The 16,669-nt window shown below is 42.7% G+C and overlaps 1 long non-coding RNA gene across 8 annotated transcripts in view; it reads left to right on the forward strand.

Moving 5' to 3' along the window:
* LOC118250339 (uncharacterized) overlaps positions 1–16,669 on the forward strand; it is a 108,474-nt gene that overhangs the window by 25,524 nt on the left and 66,281 nt on the right. For all 8 annotated transcript variants that reach the window (XR_004779420.2, XR_004779425.2, XR_004779421.2 and 5 more), the window contains exons 2-4: positions 8,030–8,164; positions 9,213–9,455; positions 13,106–13,223. This is a non-coding gene — a long non-coding RNA (uncharacterized LOC118250339). The remainder of the gene's footprint in view (positions 1–8,029; positions 8,165–9,212; positions 9,456–13,105; positions 13,224–16,669) is intronic.

Raw genomic sequence — 16,669 nt, forward strand, 5'->3', positions numbered from 1 at the left:
GTTTTATATCATACAGGGCATTTTATAGTATGTGGCAAGGCTGGGAGTAGTACCTAATTAACCCCAAACCTAATGTTGACCTCTTACATAGAAGACTTGTGTATTTCTGATTTTTTTCCCCTTAGAATACAAAATGAACACTTTTTGATGAATCTTGCTGCTAAATTGGGTCTTGGTGTGAGCAGATAATAACGCTGTTGCCCTGACTGGGCTTGTTCTTACATAAGTCACAGAATTGGGTTTTGTCTTTCCATTAATGACCCTATCGGTACGTGTGGAGGCCAGGACTCGCTGGAAGGTCAGCTTTGAGGAGTGCTGGGACAGGTATGCCATCATCTAACTGGTTTCACTTGTTGGCACACTCGCTGTGCTATCCCAATGGCATTATGGGCCTTAGCTATAGAGGTGGCTTTTCTCCACCATTAAAGATTTGACAGTTGGTTGCAAATCAGAAATACAGAAAGCAGAGCAAAGCACTGCAGCACAAGTGATTGTGGTTTCCAATTAACAAGGGGAAAATAGTGCCAGAAGTTAGTGTAAAATGCCAAACATAACTCTCAAGAGGAAAAAAACATGTGACAGAAACAGTTCCCTTCAGCTGAAATGGATGAGTAGGGACTACTAAATTGCTTTTATTGTTACAACTTTATTTTTGCATATATGGCTAAAAGTTTATGGACTTTTACTCTAGTGTTAGACCGCCCTATTCCCTATTTGACTGCTCACAGGTTGCTATATAAAAAAAATTATTTTGGGTTTGCTGAATACCTAAGAAGTTATTGTGGTTATTAAAATGCATGCAAGCTGATAGACTGCATGTTTATTAACCTTGGACACTTGGCCCTTTAGAGCCCACCTGCCAGTGAGTATTTCACTCCAAAAGAATCAGTTAAAGTTCAGCAAGTGGGGTTGTTCATGCAGGGGTGAGACCTGTTAGTATTCCGTGCAGATGTTGAGAGCAATCTCAGTTCTCTTCACTGAACTAATTTAGGGTTTCTGGAGACTCAAACAAGTACCTGATCCTGGAAGGCTGCTTTTCTTTCCATGCAATCCCTGAACTTGTTAGGAAACGAGCATTTGAAGGTACTCTGTTGTGTACATGATGAGTTCAAACCTCTCTGTCCCCCTCATCTCCCCTCCCACAAATACCATACTGCGGATACAACGATTCAAAACAGTTACTTCTGTTTTTCAGTATTTGTTTAGATGAGGGGAACCATGGCTATGCAGCTGGAACAATGGCTTATGAAATTAAAGTGACCCTTTGAAATTCTTGCGTTTAGTACATTTGTTCTAATCTCAACTGGATAACTAATTATTTTTTTATTGTGCTAATGGGCTGTTATTCATATGTGGAAGCCATTTACTGCATGCCCTAGATGGAAATGGGCTCATATTTCAGCTTTGAATATTTAACACTTAATAAGGTAGCCACCTGCTTTGAAGGTTATTCCAACATATTCAAACGGTCTTTACTTCTCATTGTGAATACCGGGATTATTTTTGATCTCCCGTAATGAAACAAATAGCCAAACCAATTTAAGCACTAAATAAAAAAATTCTAGCCCCTCTAATTTTCTGAAATTCAAACAACTTTGTAATAACACCTTATAAATCACGTAGAGTTCTGTAACTTTAAAAGCCAGGCCTGCACATAGCGAATGTTTGTTCTTTTCAACATGACACAGTGAAACCACTCAGTGCATAGCGGGGTGAGGGCAGGTGCTGAGCTCCCATCACCACCGAGCGCTGCCTGCCTGTTCTCTTCAACCCTGACCAAAGCTGTCTGGAGCATTCCTGCTGAAACCTCAAACCAGGAGGAATGATTCTGTGCATCTGTTCCACTTTGCCCCCAAATTTTGTCATGGCTCATGAACCTGCATCTGGGGAGTATGAAGTACAAGCCAGAAATTGGCAGGGAGGTATTGCAAACGTGGCTCGAAGCCATGCACTTACTCCTCACTTTGGAGCTGGCCGCTCAGGAATTCAAACTGCTTGAGAAGTCTGATTTACAATGGTTGGCATTGCTGCAGGGACAGAGTTAGGGCGATGTGGTGGTTGGTGTGGGGGAAGTGTCACCCTAACTCAGCATTTCCTGCTTCTCTAGTTTTTGCTGTTGGATTTTGATGATGAGTATATAGGACAGGAACATGAGTAGCTGCATATTGTTAAGCTCCGAGATGCCAACCTTTTCTGTGCAGTGCCAGCAAGGCTGGAGATCGCTGAGGTAAGGTTTTCTCTGGGAATAGCCACCCTATTGCCATTCTCCAGTGTAGTCAGCTTGCCAGGTCGGCACTCGGTTGCCCACTAATTGCATCACTTCTGGTGCTTACCTGAAAAAAAATAATAACACCTGTTTTCTCTCCCCTTTCAAAGCATGGAAGTGCATAGATTGTGTAGATGTTGGAAAGAAGTTAATGGAGGGAGGGATCCCTTTAGTTTGTTGGTTTTTTGGGTGAGTTGAACCCTTTGCATTGTTCAAATGGAAGGAGACATTTAGGATGGGTTGGATGGGAAGGTAAAAATGCTTCCAGCAGCTCTGGCTGCAGCAGAAAATGTCCTACAGCCTGGCAGCTCTATTTTCAGAGCAATAATCCTTTTTTAGGGTTGGCTGTTGCAGTAGCCTTGCCAAGGGCACTCTGGAGGGGGTGGTGGTCTTTTAGCTGATTTCTCTGCAGGCCATTTCTCTGGTGCAATAGCAAGGAACCAATCTGCCCGCAGTGGCAGTGGGGAGGAAGGTGTGCCGCAGCCTTTGCTGTCAGCTGGAGGCTTCTTGGTGCCGTCACTCAGAGGCCAAATGGGCTGTAGTGCCACAGCCAGATGGAGGTGAGGAAGGCATCCCTCCCTGAGGACAGCTCTTTGCACGGACGTAGTGCAGACTTCTGCCTTGCCGGGGATGGTAGGCAGCACTTCTCACAGATGCTGCCATGTGAGAGCACAGTATCAGTAAGGAGTCAACAAAGCTTCCAGAACGTGGAAGTCTCTTGATAATCTGTGAGCATGTGTCCTCGCTCTGAGGGAACCGCAATGCTCCTCGGAGCAATTCCCTCTGCCCACAAGCCTAACCTCTGTCCTGCTGAGGCTGCCTGAGCCAGCTCCTGCTCTTCCACGTGCTAATCTTGGCGAGACACTGGGACAACTGAATGTCTGTTGTATTATGCTGGGTTGTAAACAACAGACAAAGTTATGTGTCATCTACAAGCCCTCTAATCCAAACAGTGGCGTGAGCGCCTGCGCACCATTGGGAGCATTTCTGTAGCGTGTTAAGCATGTGAGGGGGACAGAAGATGATCAGCATGCCAAATATCTCTAGCATAGACAAGGCTTAGACACGTGTGTTGGACAAAAGGAAGCAATAGTGGCAGAAGTACTTAGGGAAGCAGCTTGAATGATTTCTGGCCACTAGTAGTTTTCTTTCTTTTGATACAGATAAGCGAAGAGAAATAATGTGCTTTAAGAGAACGGTTCCCCTTTGCGGGAGCTGCTGAATGTCAGGAGTGGCTGGGAGCACGGAGGGACTGTCAGAAGTCATTGATGGTGCAAAAAGGACTGGGTTGCTACTTTCTTCTTTTGTTTAAACTTGCTGTTTTTGTACAGGATTTTTGTGAAAAAATAATTGTAGTGATTTTGCAACTTTCTAGCCACTGTCGGAGTGAACCAGGGCTTTTCTGAAGCAGATGGATTCTGTCAATTCATGGATCATATTTAGCCTTTTTACCCTTAAAATGAAAAAGGTTGAAATCTGTGGTTGTACAGCAGACGTTACTTAAATAAGGAGGAGAAAACTTGGGTCCTTTTCCTGGGTTTTGGAAGCAACCTGATATTTAATATTTAGGAATTTATTTCACCACTGTGCCTTGCTTTAACCATCTGTAAAATGGGAATAATGATACTGGCTGTGTTATGTCAGGTGTTTTAGGATGCATAGGACAAATGAGACGGAGAACGAGTCAGAAGTCAATTGAAATGGAGTGCCTTTCAAAACCCCGAATCTGCCAAAATCGTAAACGTACAAGGATCTGTCATCCTCTTTCATTCTCAGTGAATTTGAGATTCTGTTTCCATTAGGAGTACGTGCTTCGTAATAAACTAGCAACATGCTAGCAATGGGCTAAACACATCTTCACCATTAAGAGCTATTTTTTTTGTAAGAGTATACAGATTCTGTAGCGTTGGCCATTGCTTATTTTATTTTTAAACAACTTGTCCCTAGCTGTAATAGGGAGCAAATTATCTCAAGCAGCCTGATAGTTTACATATTCTCATTATATTCATCTTCCCAGAGAAGACACAGTCTGCGCTTTTAGAGGAAGGGCATACAGCGTGTAGTTGTAGTGTTTGGGGGTCCTCAGGTGCCCCCTTTTCACACCAGCCAGCACGAGTGGTTATCGTCACCCTCTTTTTTTGGCAGTCATGCAGAAAGCTGGAAGCAAAGCTCGTGCAGGGCAGTGGAAGTTGTGGTGTGGCATCAGCACGCAGCAGCTTGCTCTCCTGTTGGCAGGACACAGGGCAAAACAGGTGAAAGGGCATCCTGCTGCTTGGCTTTGCTTGGTGGCAGGATGCCTCACAAAGCACAGACCCCAAAATCGGATGCTTAGAGCTGACTGAAGGACGGGATGCACCCGGAGGTGCACGATGCTTTGCTGCTTCGCTGTATTCTGCGAACGTCGTAGGAGAGAACCAAAGCGATGTGCTGGTAATGCTGCGTATGCGTTGTGCAGGCTCTCACTGCAGGAATGCTGACACAAACAAAAGGGAGATAACTTGGAAATTCTATTGCTCCGTTTATGTTATTATTGTAGTTAATGGTCTGTCAGCATTTCCATTATAAATCCCTATTTTCAGGGTTTTATAACTCAGCCGTAAAAATTCTCTCCAGACTGAATTTGGCATGTGTGTTTTCAGCCTGAGAGCACATGTGTTGTTTTATTTTTTATTTTTTTTAACAAGGTTGTGTTTAAAAAAAACTAGAACTGCATTCACAATTTTTAAGATATAGAATTGCCAAAAAAAAAAAAAAAAGCCAACAAAAAATAGGTGATTGGTTACAGATGCTTTCTTTGCACTCATATAACTCAAAAATTGCTGAGTTATTTCAGCTGTAATTGTGGGTATGTGTAAGGTTAAAATGGTGGATTTAGTACTATTCCTTTCTTTATGGTGTTGGTATTTGACAAGCAAATAGAAAACAGACCCCAATACTGTATACACTCATGTATAAGCTGACCCGTGTGTAAACTGACCTCCCAAACTTGCCCCACGCTCCCCTCATCTAGGCCAGATTGTTTTACTGTCAGCCAGGGTGGGCATGCAGGGAGTGGGGGGCAAATTTTCAGATTTCGGTGAATTTCTTTTTCTTTCTGCCATTGCTTCCTATAGCGCTGTGTAGTTGCAGAATGCCCATCAGGCAGGTGGTGTTATTAAGGACGAGCTACAATAGACACATGTTCCCACACATTCTGAGTGTCAGCTTTGTCCATCTTGTTTACAGAGGGACTGCCCTCTGTCTGAAACTCACTCCAGAGAAGTTTACACAAAGATGAGTGTAAACCACATGTTTTACACTGAAGCATCTGAAAGGAAAAGAAACAAGGGAGAAGACCAAGAGATTATGTCTGAATTCTTTGCTGTCTGCACAGACAGACTTTCCCTGCTCATCTCCCAACAATACCTGTGGTTCTCGGTTTATGGCTCACTCACCAGTGCTAGGAGAGAAAGGGGTGACCGACAGTCAAATAAAATTTTATTTCAGAATTTCATTTCCACAAATTAATTTGCTTCCATATTAATCAATTACTTCGAGAATTGACTCCAGGAGCAGGTTGCAATAAAGTCCACAGACTTCTTGCCTGCAGGGTGCTTTCTGCATAACGTTTTATTGTGCAGAGGAACAGAATAAAGCACATCTTCCCAAGAGTGAACAGTTTCTTGCAGGCTAGGAGAAAGTGTGCAAGAAACTGTAGCAGTTCTATACGGTGGTAATTCCTGCCGTTATTGTACTTTGACATTTTATAAGCATTGGTGTCTATAAAAGTGTGTAAAATTATGCTTGTGGAAAAGTATAATCTGATTTGATACTTTTTTTTGCATCTTATCAGATATATGTTTTTATAAGTATTTGATTCTTTAAATTTTTGCTATCCATATTGAATTTTTCCATGATGTTTTTAACATCCTGTGATATATAACATCCCATCATATCTTAAACATTCCTTTACATCAGTATGAAAGGTCATGTACTTGGGCTGTTTTTCATTTCATGAACATCTGGGCTTATGAGATTAACAGAACAGTATACCACTGCCTTCTTTTGGGGCTCTTAGTAATAACTTGCGAATAACACTTGTCTTCCACCATGTGGATTATACTTCTGTTGGGGCAATTTCCTCACTACACTAATGGCTGCTAGTTAACCCCTTACTCGCCACTGCTGCTGTTACGAGCTTAAATGCACTTCTTTATACGTTCAAAAGGATAGACCTGTGTGCTCTTGTGGGGTGGGAGCAGCTCATTTGTCTAAGCATAGGCATGTGGCACCGTTGTACGTGTTGGAAGGTGTCCCACGTGGTCTCCAGCTGGTGATCAGGAGAAAGGCGCAGATCTCCTGTAGGTCCTGTGGTGTATGTGCCAGTGCTGTGCAGATGTCTCTGATACTGTGAGGTGCTTTCAGTGTCCCTAGGTGCCTGTGTTTACATTAGAAATGTATTTCTGTATTTGTGATGAGCACAGTCAGGAATCAGGGTCCTCCCACAGTGCAGTGAGACGGCCACATGATTTCTGGTTAGCAAAACTTTGAAACAAGAATGAGAGTCATCCAAAATGTGTGCCAGGAAAGGGTTTATCTGGCCATGCGATGGCTTTATATGCTGCACAGACCACACAGGTAACTTAGTTACAGCCAACTGTATGGGGCACGGAAGGTGATCTGAAATCATCTAAATGGCTAAAAGTAGCTTTTCTATTAATAGATACGTGATCATTCTCAAGATTTGGAAGGGCTAGCATCAAATTTTTGTGATGTTCCCTAGCAATGATGTAAACGTCTCATTTCTTGTTGTGTAAGGCATGAAATAACACACTGTAAAGCTCTCTCTGCTCTGGGAGTGAATGATCTTTATCCAGAGATTTGGGCAGGTTGGCAGCTGGGAAAGGAGAGAAAAAGAAAAGATGGAAGATGGATCTGAAAAAAGGTTGCTCAATAGAAGGAGAAGGGTGCGGGCAGTGCTACTGACTCCGTGCCTTTGACAGTGTAACACAAGTGGGATGGACCTTCAAGAAATTCCTGCTTCCATCTATGATTGGCAGAGTTTGCTGTTCCCTCTGTAACATTCAGAACATAGTTTTAAGTTGTCTCTTTATGTGTTTATCCTCACTGTCCTTCAGTGTCCTATCATGTGTATCCTAATTTCCTTTGTGCAGCCCTTTTCCTACCTCTCCTGTTTACAAACAAAGAAGTATTTAGGTCTTAGAGTCAACAATTACGTCCTTATTAGCATTTGTCTTATGGGAAAGACACCGCGATCAGCCACTTAATTGTATCAGACAGTGCCAGCATCCAGTGGTCACGTTGTTTATGGTTTCCTGCATTGCCTCCTGCTTCAGTTCAGCCAGAATGTGAGCAAACTTGTAGAGCACATACAGCAATTTTTTATACAGACAACATGTGGGGGACAATTTCAATAATTACAGCTATCTTCTAATGGGTTTTTATCAGCCAGAAGCGCAGAGGAGTTGACTCTACACCTGCAGATAGAAACACACTAAAGAGAGTCCTACAGGTTTGGAGATTAAAAGTCTCCATAGTAGCTCACCAGTTTTTTTAGCTTTAATTTCTTCTCGTTTATCAGTGTATTTGTTGTATATTTTGTGGACTGTATTGTATCTACCGTAGCAATTTCATGGATTTTGGCCACAAGATGGCATCTGATTTCATAATCTTCCTTTGCAATATCACGTTTTTTTCCTGTCTTGGTGGATTAATACCCAGTATTCTTGCAGCAAATTCTAACCTACTTCCCTTTTGCCTTAGGGAATGCCTTCAGGAGCAAATGCAGCGTGAATTTCCATGGCATTCTTAGCTCCTGATAGTTGGAGCTGCCAGCAGTGGTGATGGGCTTGGTGACTCCCTGTGAATCCTCTGCTCTGTAACATCTATCCTTGCAAGGTGTGAAAGTTGCATTATGATTGTTGCCTGGTAAATGAGAACTGACACAAAAGCTTCAGCTCATTTCACCTGTGAGATAATCTGAAGTCCCTTGAGGTTGTTAGAAAAGCTGTTACTGGACTGGGGCCCTGCTTACAGAAAAATGCAATCTCTTAATTCTATCTAAACTTGCTAAAGCTATGGATAATATGTTTCCTTCTTTCTGCTTCAGGGCATCTCCCATGTACCTGTGTTTGGGGAATTAAAAACAGTCAGATGTGGAGGACAGAGGCAATCTAGGAGACTTCTGAGCAAACTGGGAATTTTCCCTATCAAGTGCAGGAGAAATGGGAAACTGGAATTTATCGCTTATAGAACGGGAGATGGAGTAAGGCTGGATATTAATTTGCAAAGGGAGAAGTGAATTATTCAAATGGGTTTGGCTTATCTGCGTAGGAACCAATGATTTAATGCAGCTAATCAGTGTGCAGATATCATGCAGTACGGAAAGTACTGGCTGATGTGAAATAAGGCAATTTACCTTTTTCTTAGTGACTTGAACAAATAACAGTTGTAAATTGCTCCAAAATATTTTATGAAGTGGAACAGATCGTAACAAACCCGCCAATAGTGTAAGAAGGCAAAAAATAAAAGTGGAGTTGAAGAAGAGATTAGAGAGAACCACAGTGTTACTTGGTGGCTTTCACACACGATTGTTTGGTGCAACCCTGGCTCAGAAACTCCTTGTCCCTTTCATTGCAGGAAGCTGGTGAAGCTCAATCAGAATTGTCCTATATGATGCAGGGCAAATACAATTCTCCTTCAGTATCTGCTACTTTCCCTCTCCCAGGGACGATGCTGAACTAGAAAGTTTTTAGGTCTGCCTCAGTAGGCAGTTTTTATGCTCTTGTGTGCTTAAATGCAGAGCTGCATATTCTTAATCCTAATTGGTGTCTATCATGCTGTTTTAGTTTGTGGAAGCCTGTGTGTGAAAACACTTCCATTCATAGCCACGTAAACCATATCCTCTCTGGACAGTCACAGAAACCATTTCCTCTTTGTTTTGCAGCACAGCAGTAACTGCAGCACCAGTGTTCTTGACTCATCAAAGGAAGCAATCCTAGAAAGTGCCAAGTGCACTTTAATTGTCTTTCAGTAACAGCCTAGCAGCTGGAGAAGGAAGCCTCAGCAGCATTGCACATCCAGATGACCTCTGCAGCCCACCAGGAAGGGCTGTAGAGACTTCACAGGTTACAGAGCACAGCACAGGAACCTCTGTCAGCTGGGATGGGAGACCACCGAGGAATTTCAGGTATGGGTGGTACCAGGCAAGGAGTCAGGGACAAGCGCACAGTGAGCATGAGACTGTAGAAACCAAATAGTTCAGCCTCATTGTTACTGCTGAACTAACTGATGGGTCAAGAAAAAGGGGAGACTTGTCTTTGCAGTCTGGTAACCCTGTATGAAGTACAAATGTTCATGAAAAGAAAGGTCAGCGCCAGGCAAAGTGATTTTTTTAACAAGAGGTTCAGTGAAGAGTGGAACAATTAATCATTGTCTCTATATTGATGAGTCTCATCGTTGGATTTTTTTTTTTTTTTTTTATTATTTATCAAATAGCGGTCTGACTGAAGCTTTTTATGTGTTGGGGCAGAGGTAAAGGCTCTTCTCTCTATGGGTTCCTGATGTCTGGTGAGGGCTGAGCATGTCACACCATGTTTTCCTCAGAGGTTTTCCTCATGCTGCTGAATTATCCCTCCTAACATGGAGGAGAGGCACCTGCTTTTAAAAGATTTAAAGCCTCTACCTCTCAGTCCAGTCACATATGGCTGAAATTTGTAAGTGGGGATGTTTGTGGAGGGAACAGACAAAACTCCCTGTTTTCTCAAAAGGCATTTTAATAGAAGCTCTGTTAACTTTATTAAGTGGTTCTTTCTGTAGATACTTACCCCAGCACCTCAGAGACTTGATTTTATACCCATAACATTCCTGGGAAGCAAGGAAGGGTTGCTGTCTTAGTTTTCACATGAAGAACTGGAACGCAGAGAAATTTGGATGGAATCTTAAAACTATTTAAGTTTGTAAATCCTAGCAATAACTTAAGGCAAGGTGAAAAATAGTCTCCTGAAGGATCTGGGCCCAAGCAGATTGTCCAAGATCACACTGCAATTCTTGGCTTCCCTACACTTGGTTGCACTCTGGTCAAGAGGCTGCCTTGCCCTGGGTGGGGGCACCCACCTGCCTCCTACAGCTGCTCATCACTGCCCTGCTGCCTGCCACAGCCACTCCAGCTGTGCCAGCAAGGGTACTTGTGTGAGTGCTGTTTCGGGCAAAAGGAGCTGGGTTTAAATGCTATAAATAGCAGGTCTTGCTAATTTGGTGTGTGGTACAGCGCTTCCATGAATAACTTGCTTGGGAGACTGACAGGGCTGAAGGCTGACCCATTTTCCATGGGTATTGCTGGATCCAGCAGGGGGTGTTTGTAGAGTAGGTAACTTTGCACATTTTCTTTCTGCTTGAGCCACCCTTCAGGCCTCTGTGTTGGAAGAGACAGGAATAAGCTGCTGTTAGCAGAATTTACTCTTGTGCTGAGACTTTGCTTGAGGAACTCAGTGGTGTGTATTGGTGAAGGGTGCTTCAGGTAATGATTCTCCTCTCAGTGCACTTGACATATGAAAGCCTCTCTGTTCTATGTGAAAGTTAAAGAGCAGATTTTCAAACAATTTATAGCTAGTCTAGAGAATATTCCAGCTAACAAATTATTTTTAAATTGTTAATTTTAATTTGTTTAATTTAAAAATCTCTTACCAAAAGGGTCTGTCTTTATGCTCGATACAGACAAGTTTTAAAGCCTTCCACTGCAGGTCTTGAGGAAAGAGATAATGGCAGCTCTATGGAGCTAGGGACAGCTGTCCACCAACACCTCCATTTTCAGCTTTTCACGTCTGGTTTAGTGCATTATGACATTCTTGCTTCTGCTTGTGAATCAGTAGCTCTTGGCTGTGGCCAGTAGGAGAAAGAGAGTGATTTTTATGTCTCTTCATATCCTTACGGAGAGAAGAGGTAATACTTTTCTAAAATATACTGTGTTGCATCTCTCATCCAAGTATGTCCCAAGTCCTCTGCAAATTGTAATCAGATTGGTTGTATGCTGTGTGATGAGACAATTAGAGGAACAAGGGGAAATGTGGGATAGCCCCTACTTTATGAATCCAGACAAACGCGTATTCCACTGCTGCTGAGCAATGAGAAGTCTCCTTTATTCTGGCCAACCTGAAACCAGAAGTGGACCTACAGTTTATCTTACTCCTGTTTTTTGCTAATATGCTCAAAATGGGGCTTATTTGGCAAATATGCTCTCTTCAGCAGAACTGGAGTCTTCATCTAAAAAGCCTTTCCCACTCTAAGTAGGAGAGTAAGTAGAGAAGTAGGTTATTCCTCTATTAATCTCCTGCATGGCTCATTAAAAGCTCTTCGAGTCTCTTGTGTGACTCTCCAGTATCAAATGGGAAAGAATTTATACCTTGTAGTGCTTACTTCTGTATTTCAATCCCAGGCCCAAATTTCCTTCTGTATTAGCCACCTTCCTTTCTCCCTTTGAGGTACCACTGTGTGATTCAGTGGGATTTGAACTGCATATTTGTACTTTGTTGTCTCACCTGCTCTTGTTTTGACATCTCAAAATGGGCAAACACAGGCAAGCAGCTTTTTGGAAAGGCTCGGACTTTGAAGACCTGCAGTGCCAGGGCTACCAGGCTGTGAAGGTACGCTGGGAGCGCTACAGCATTTGGCCTGTTTGTCAGTCCAACAGCCTTGGTGTGACAGTGACACTTTCTGCCTCCAGCATGCACCCTGCCATCCCTCCTTGATCTGCAAAACCACCCCAAACAAACTGCTGCATAAACTATAGCTTTTTTTTTTGTAGGTTTTGTGAAGACTGACCAAACCTTGCCCCTTATATAGGGAAAAAGAATACCTTTTTGGGGTGTAGGAGGGAAGAGGGTTTGATGCATAGGGTAAAGCAGTGTGTCTCAGTAATGTCAGGTAGGAGTCTGTTCAAGGGGTGGGGATACTGATTGGTCTGCGCTATTTCTGGAAGGAGCATTTTCCACTGAGCCTGTGATTCCATAGCAGTTTCAGCCAAAAGAAATTGGTGTGCTGTGGCCTAGTGCTACCCCTAACCTCTGGTTGCATGCTCCAACTCCCATCTGCTCCCCTCTCCTTTCTGTGCTGGCTCTAGCAAGCCTGTAGCTGTGGAAGAGGCAGGGCTGCTCCCTGCGTGTAGTGGATTTTATTGCGTGATGGGAAGGAATGGCAGAGGTGCCGTGTTCCTGTAGCACTCAAGAAGCTAAGTCCCCACCTGGCCAAAGATTCTGAGAACTTGTGACCCACCTTAATCAAATCCACACGGTGAAACAGGAAGCCATTCAGTGCTGTTCTGCATTTGGATGGGTACTCTGGGAGGGAGAGGGGGGAAGATACTTTAGAGGATTTTTCCTAGTTCTACCACTAATTTACACTCTCTCAGACCTTTGGCAAAACAATTTAATTTGTGATGAAGTCCAAACTGCAACGGGACTATCAATAGATTTGATCCCATTGGGAACTTGCACAATGCCACCAAATGTGGGCCAAGACCTTTGGATAGGATCCTTGGATAGGAGCTGCTCCACCTGTGTGAACTGCTGGGGTTACGATTTTGTTGGTTACTTGTATGTTTGTGAACATGGGGGCAGGAAGTGTGAGAAAGTGCCATAAATCAAGAAGTCTGGAAGAATGTCAAAAAGTATTTGTCTCTCACTCTGAAGTTTGTAAATCTCAGAGTTCACATAGGGAAAAATATTCTTCTGCAGGATGTCACTTTTCTGACTATGGCTAGTGCCACTTCTCTCCCCGTGTGAAAAGTACTGAGATCAATGTAGAAGACTGCTTATAATTATGTCCACCCTCATCTTTTTTTAGGTGAGCTTAAAAAAGGATGTCACAGGGAACAGCATTAACCTCTCTGGGCTCTTCTGCACCACAACAGCACTAGTTCAAAACTGAAGATCCATGAGATTCAGCGTGCAAAAATAAGCTGGTAAGAGTAGCCCAGGCCAAGCCCCTCTGCCATTCTCAACTGTTGCAGTTTGAGAGGGACTAAACTTCAGACCTGGCTCTGTGGCCCCCATGAGAAAAGCAGAAAGGGTTACCGGTGAAGGAAAACACTCAGAAAAGTGGTATTGTTTCATATTTAAATGTTTATGTTCTTGCACCTGTGCAGTCAGTGAATTTCCATCGACAGCACTGTTGGAAGCCTGCTTCCTCCTCCTCTGCATCTGGGGTGAGAGTCTAGGAGTGAACGCGGGAGACCAGGCTGACAAAGAGCTGAGTATTATCCCGAGGATAAATGAGTTAACCCATCACTGCAAACACTGTGCTGGCGGATTTTAGTGCAATTAGCTCCACAAATACCAAGACATGCAGTCTGCAACCAGCCTAAAAGGTCTCCTAAACAATTAGGGGACCACGGCCCCACGGACCCCTGTCATGCACATTATTGTCACTAGCCTTAGCAAAGGGTATGCGTGTGCTTTGATGCCAGGGGAATCCAGGGTTTGACGGCCCCATAAACTTCGTGCCATTTTTGGTCCCAGCTCCCACGACTCAGTGGCATTTTATTTACTACACCTAATAACATTTAGTCAATAAACAAATACAGGCTGGAGAGAAGGGCTAGTGTGAGCTTAATTACCTCAACTCTCTGCCTTCTCTTTTGTTATGTGCATCATGGATACTTGACAGCATTAACATTCCTGGAATTGTATCTGCCATCCTTTGTAAAAGGATTGAATACTACGCATTAGTTCGGGCTCGTGGGGCATTTGTGTCTCCAACAACAGCTTAATTATGGACATTGTTTACTAATCAGTATTAAATTGACAGACTATGAGGGCTAATCTGGAGATTAACACAATAGCTTGTTTTCATTTTGTTCTTCTAGCAGTTTATTGAATGCGAGATTTAAAACAAGACCCCCTTTGTGAGCCTTACCTTCCACATCATAGCTTGTGCGCACGTAAAGATCTGTACATTTCCTCGCTGTAATTTAGAGTTCGAGCAAAGGTTTTGCTTAATATATAACAACAAACATAAAAACCACGTTGTGTTGCATACTGCTGGATGTAAAAGCAATAAAAGGTGTCCTTTCTGTAGGATCAGCAGCTCACAAATCTTTAGGCTGCGTTTAAGCCTTCTGTTTGTTCTGTTTCACAAGCTACACAGAGTATCATCACTCAAACAAATACCAACAGACCCCAGGCCCCAGGTAGTAATTTGTGTAGTGAGAAGATCTGATGTCACTTTGTGCAAAGTTATTCAGTGAAAGCCGTGTGCATTTCTGGGACATCTGTTTTGCCCATACAAAATGTTAAACTCCCTGACAGATTTTTTTGCCTGTGAAAGAATTCCACCGTTGGCCATGAAAGCTGCCCAGAAACCGAATGTCCGTTCTGCACAGGCAGGTGCCTGTTTGATTATGAGAAAGATGAAGGTTTGTTTAGAGAAGCAAACACAATGTGAAAGAGTTATGTGCATGTTGTCTGTCTGTCCATCTTGTCTTCCTGTAGCGCTTGTGATTTCCAGGAATGACAGTGATCCTGGTAAATCACGTCTCCAATATCTTCACATCTGTATTCACCTCTAATTTTTTAGGCTGCTGAAAGTACCTGGGGTTGTGTAGTCTGGGAAACTTTGCCTATGATGGGTTACGGAGCTGCTTAAGTGTAAATGAATCAAAACTCACTTAGTAACAAGTAGCTAATATATTTCTCTTCTCTTACTTTCTGAAAGAGTGATTCTGAGTAGGAAGTGATGCTGCAATGTACTTCACAGCAACAGTGGATTTGGGAGGGTGGATGAAACAACCAGAAACAAGTGGAAAGGGCTGTTCCTACCCTATGTCGCAGACTTGGCAATCCTCAACATGGGGTTTAATGACAGTGTGACCCTCCAAATTTATGTTACGGAGCAGCAGTCATCCTGGGGCAAGAAAAGATAGCAATCATTGCTGCACTAAAATGCCCAGCAGAATGTCTCTGAAGCCGATGCTCTTCTGGTCCGTGCACTCCTCATGCTGGAAGTAATTAGTATAAAAACCCTAAGCTTTTTTTGCATCCGAGCCACGCGGTATAATCCAGCCTTTCAGAAGGATAAGTCAGTATTTGTGAGCTCACTTGGATTTAATGTAAACAATAAAGGGCTAATTCAATAAAATGGCTTTGACCCATCAAAATCTACTTTCAGGAGCTCTACTGTAGGCTGGGAGCCCACATGGTGTGTTGTGCATGTAGAAATCTTCAGATCCGCCTGTTTGGAGAATAGCTGACAGTGCAGATGTACCAGCCCTAGAAAGAGCCAGTTATTAGGGAGCTTTCACCTTGGTTTTTTGGGGTCATATGCCTTCTTTCTTAAAGGTTTTGTTTATCAAATATGATATGACAGCTTTTCTGATTTATTCCATTGTTGGAAAAAACAAATGAAGAAAAGAAAATAAAAAACAAAAACAATTAGCTGGGACAATAAAAGTAACTGATGTTTTTAATTTTTGAATGTTTGAGTATAAGGTTCTCTAGAGGAGTATAGTCTTCAGAAAACTTTGAATACTTCCACTGATCTGTCTCCTAGTATTTTTTTTCTTAAATCACAAGAATGTTTTTAAAAATTAAGGCAGTTGTTGGCTTCTGAAAATCAAACCTAGAGGTTTCCAAACTTTTCAACTTTTACAGACTCTGAAAAGTTGCCCAGAGGAGGTGCAGCCTCTTGCACGGTGATTTGAAGCCTGTGACAAAAAGGTTGCTTTTATTGTTATGCTGTTGACTCCTTAAAAATTGTCTGTTGACCACAGGTTGAAAATCAGTTACATAAATTATTGGTCACTGTAGCAAAGTCAAGTTTTTCTTGTGAGTAGCTGTTACGTACTGCTTATTTGCTCAAAGGATTATTCTTTTACCTTGGAGCAGCAGGGTTTTACAAACAGGCTAATATTGGCTTCATGCATGTGAATGTACATCTGTAAACCATGTATTTTAACTACTGTGCACAAAGGTTAACAACTCTGGTCTCCTGATCTGCCTTCTAGCAGTTGCTCATGCTGAAGTTCTTTATAAGCAATGCTCTTGAAAGGGTGAGCATTAGAATGGTTTCATGGGACTCCTGGGAAGCTGATGAAGTTTGCTGGTTTAGCCAATAAAGCTAAGTCTGTTGCATCAGACCGCATCAATCAGATCACTTTACGCTCTGGCTTTTAAAGAGAGTCTTTGTTTATTTTTTTAAAGAAGTACCTGCTACCTGTACTCAGGCTCTCAGGGCAGAAGGAACCACTGGTCATCTAGTTCCAGCCTCCTGTTTCCATAGGCCGTCTGGTGTTTTCTGGAGGCTAGATTAAAGCATTGTGTTAGAAGTGTATCTGGTCTTGCTCAAAGGCTAAGGAGAACAAAGTCAGCCACATACTTTACTAAAGTGTTCCAATATTTAATAGCACTTATT

The sequence above is a fragment of the Cygnus atratus genome, chromosome 5 (genome assembly GCF_013377495.2).
Source record: "Cygnus atratus isolate AKBS03 ecotype Queensland, Australia chromosome 5, CAtr_DNAZoo_HiC_assembly, whole genome shotgun sequence".
Classification (NCBI taxonomy): Eukaryota; Metazoa; Chordata; class Aves; order Anseriformes; family Anatidae; genus Cygnus; species Cygnus atratus.